Here is a 3,826-nt window from a genome sequence, read left to right on the forward strand (position 1 = left end):
CGCAACTCCTCGGGCGGTTAGGGGCGCAGGGCCGATCCGGGGCGCTTCGCGGGCTGGTCTTTGTCTCCGGATGCTCGGCCCCTGACATCTCTGCAGGCGGCGTGCCGTTCGTCTGGCTCTTTCCTCGAACATCCCTGCCGGGACTCCTGTCTCCGTGAATGTTTGAGAGATGTAGTTCGCGGGCTTGGAAGTGAGGGGACCGGGGAATATGGTAATCACCTCTCGGTTAATACGTTTTTGGTTTTTTTTTAAACTTAAAATGATCTCTTTTCCCGCTTGGTGAAACTTTGAACGACCGGGATGTTGTGTGTGTGTGTGTGTGTGTGTTTTCCCCCTTCTGTCTCCAGATTCAAAATTACGGGAAGGTGCTAACACTGTGATTGTGGCCAGTTGTGTGGTTGGCGGCTGCTGTTGAAGCTTTGAGTTGAAAAGATTTACGTGATTGTATGGTTTAGAATTGTTTGTTCTTTTCTTTTCTTTTTTTTTTGCGACTGTTTCTAAGATTGGGATTACTTTTTCTTTGGGAAATGGGCGGATTTGATTTACCATTTGAAGGAATTTTTTTGTTAATTGAGAACCTGCAGTAGTACAGATGTCATTGTGCTCGAGCTTTACTTTGTTAGCATGAAGACTACTTGTGGGATCGAATAAATCAAGTTACAATAAGTTCTGGATAAGCGTTATCTTGTATGCCTGATTAGTCTAAAAATTATCATATGTTCGTGTTGTATATATGTTCCAGTGAATATATGTGAAAGTGTTGTAGAAATCAAACTATATGTGAAAAGGATTTTAATTCCCTTATCAACGGAGTACATTAACATCTGTAGGAAAAAAAGACAATGTATTTAGGAATCAAATCCTTTACTCCAAAAGAGGGCTTTAGGTATCATTCAGAATAAGAATGCAGAAAAAGAAAACTTAACTCCTGAGCTCCTGACTAAAAGTACGTGCATTGTGATTATGTTTGCCGGGTTTGTGTGTGTGTTTATTTTTTGGATTTTACCATAGTTTTGTGTATTGCAGTTGCTTTGGATTCCCTAAGTGCTGTGTAATGGCAGAATTAAAGAAACATGAACTAAGTCTTCTGGGTGAAAGGTAAAAAGCTCTGGTAAACAAGTCTGTCTTAGTTTTCACCAGATCATTGTGAGCAGAGTGTTGTAGGAAAAGGACATTTTGAAGAGAATATATGGTAGTTATATGAAATTCTCCTTTTATTATTTGTCCTGATTTATGAAGAATGGTTTGATACTATTTACTAATAAACTGTTGGGTCCTTTTCCCAAGCATTTCAGACATCCTTTTCAAATATCAGTGTTCTTAACTTTTTAGGTTTGTGTGACTTTTAAATTGGTTTTCTTTTTTTATTTATTTAGCTGCACTGGGTCTCCCTTGCGGCATGTGGGATCTAGTTCCCTGACCAAGTATCCAACCCAGGCCCCCTTCCTTGGGAGCTCAGAGTCTTAGCCACTGGACCACCAGGGAAGCCCCTTAAATTGGTTTTCTACTTGTGCTAGCAGCCACAATGCTCTTAAAAAGGAGCAAAGGACTGAGTAACTTTCTGTTCAGTCCCTGAAGGTAGAATTGAGTTTCAGCCTTTAATTGAAAAGGTTTAAGAAGTTAACATATTTTTAGCATAATAATCTTATTTATAAATGCTGCTGTCCCTTACTAATTTTTATTATTTCATATCTGTATAAATTGGCCAAAGTGAAAGGATTCTGGGTAGTTCTCTAATTAGCTACTCCTTTCCTCACCGCCCTTTCAGGATTCACCTGTCAATTCATTAATTGGGATCCTAGACTACAAAATAGATAATTAAAATTCAGAGCATCTTTTTCTCAATAAATACCTAGTTCCATGATTTTATTCAGTGCAAAGTGATGAGTTCCAAAAAAGCTGGAAGTTTTTTTTTAAGTTCACATTTCAAAGTAAATGAAGTGTTTTCTTTTGTTTTTTGTTTTTTAAATATTAATTTGCATAGTTGAGTGCAGCTGGAAGTATCTTTACTTCTGAACTTGTGCTTTTTTTGTGGCATAGAAGTATGTGTGGCTCCTATCCAAAACACCTAGCAAAAATTTAGGCAAAGATAGGATGGAGTTACTTTTTTTTTTCTTTTGGGGACCATTTCTTTGAGAATATATATAAGATAGGTTTTAGCTGATACCATTAATATGAAACTTACACATAGAAAACAGTTTTGAGCTGTTAATATCAGCAAAGTGTCAGTAGTTGTGTTTCAAGCATATTACTGCTGCTGATGAATTTAGTTTGTGTGGAAGTAAGGACCTATTAGGTTAAGTCTGAGCATCGCTATTTTCTACAGCTGTCAAGAATCAATGACCAGTCATTCTGGCTGGCATATGGTAGAGAACACTTGGGTTTATCATTCAGGTCAATAAAGTGTTGCCCAATGAGGTGTTTTTTTTTTTTTCCCCCTAAAGACAAGGATGAGATCTTTATTTCTGTAGAATGAGTAGAACTCTTAGTTAAAGCCTGTTCTGTGAGGCTATATTGCTGTGACACTAGCAGAATTTGGACAAAAGTGTTCTGGTGCCCGTTTATTCAGTGAAATTCTCTTTTCAGTCGTGTACCTATGGTAAGCATTGAACTAGATACTGAAGATTCAAAGATGAATGTTGTGTGGATTTTGCTCTCAAAATGCTTAGAGTTTAACATGCCAAAAAGGTTTAGCAATCTGGAAATTATATAAAATCTTTGAAACAAAAAAATGTGTAGGATTTCAGAGGTTTTGTTTTTCTCTATAGAGATGGAATCAACTTCACATCCTATTTTCATCTAAATTGTAGTTAAGTCTCAGTCATAAAAATTTTCAGCTACATCTTTGAGGGATTTATCAGGTTTGATGGAATGTATTGTTACTTAACCAAGTTACTGCATTCCTTTTGGGAATGTTCAGAGTGAAGTGGGTCTGGACTCTTGTCTATTTTTAGGGAATTCCCCTTTACTCATTCTTGGACCTTAGATTCCTAATTGCCCATCTAGAGTAGGTGTTTATTTGGATTCAAAAATTTCCTTCCTGAAATAGTTTCTTCTCTTAGTTTTCTAATTTTCCTTCCCTGCTGTCTGGCTGTTCCTGCAGGTCTCCTCCACCCCCACCCAGATCTTTAATTGATGGTCTCTTTCAAGTCTTGGTCCTTAGTCTGCCTCCCTTCTCTAATCTTAACCATTCTGTGCCTTCAGTTACCACATATTTTTTTTTAATAGTTATTTATTTTTATTTATTTGGCTGCGCCAAGTCTTAGTTGTGGCACACAGAATCTTTTAGCTGCGGCATGGGAAACTCTCAGTTATGGCATGTGGGGTCTCGTTCCCTGACCAGGGATCAAACCTGGGCCCTTTGCATGGGGAGTGTGGAGTCTTAGCCCCTGGACCACCAGGGAAGTCCCACCATATATTTTTAATACAACCAATTCTTTATCTATAGTTCAGACCCCTTTTCTGATCCCAGCTGTCTGCTCAGTCAGCATCTCCACGTAGATACTCAGGTAGTTTGAATTGAGTTGCCCAGAGTGAACTCTTGATCTTGGTTCCAAACCTACAGCTTCTTCACTGTACCCTGTTTCATTAAGTGGCTCTGTCAACAACTTACTGAAGCCAGATTCTTGCAGTTTTCTTTCCACCTCTAGTTTCCCCATCCTAGTCTTGACCATCTTTTCCTAAGACAATTATTATAGTCAATTTTAAATGGTCTTCCCTTGTTTTTTCACTCCTGTTTAAGAAAGTAAAAAATACAGTATTATCAGTATAGTTGAAGTCTGTTTCCTTACATGATGCACCTCCTCTCCCCTGACAACCACTGTTC

At 38.3% G+C, this 3,826-nt stretch overlaps 1 protein-coding gene across 6 annotated transcripts in view; it reads left to right on the top strand.

Moving 5' to 3' along the window:
• GJC1 (gap junction protein, gamma 1, 45kDa) overlaps window positions 1–3,826 on the top strand; it is a 33,131-nt gene that overhangs the window by 1,296 nt on the left and 28,009 nt on the right. For 2 of the 6 annotated variants that reach the window (XM_010832436.1, XM_010832434.1), the window contains exon 1: window positions 18–211. The exons of 3 other annotated variants lie outside the window; for them this stretch is intronic. The gene's annotated coding sequence lies outside the window, so the exon portion shown is untranslated. Of the gene's footprint in view, window positions 1–17; window positions 226–3,826 lie in introns of those variants that run through there. One more of the 6 variants, XM_010832429.1, reaches the window with a different exon arrangement.

This window comes from Bison bison, unplaced genomic scaffold (genome assembly GCF_000754665.1).
Source record: "Bison bison bison isolate TAMUID 2011002044 unplaced genomic scaffold, Bison_UMD1.0 scf7180017861046, whole genome shotgun sequence".
Taxonomy (NCBI): Eukaryota; Metazoa; Chordata; class Mammalia; order Artiodactyla; family Bovidae; genus Bison; species Bison bison.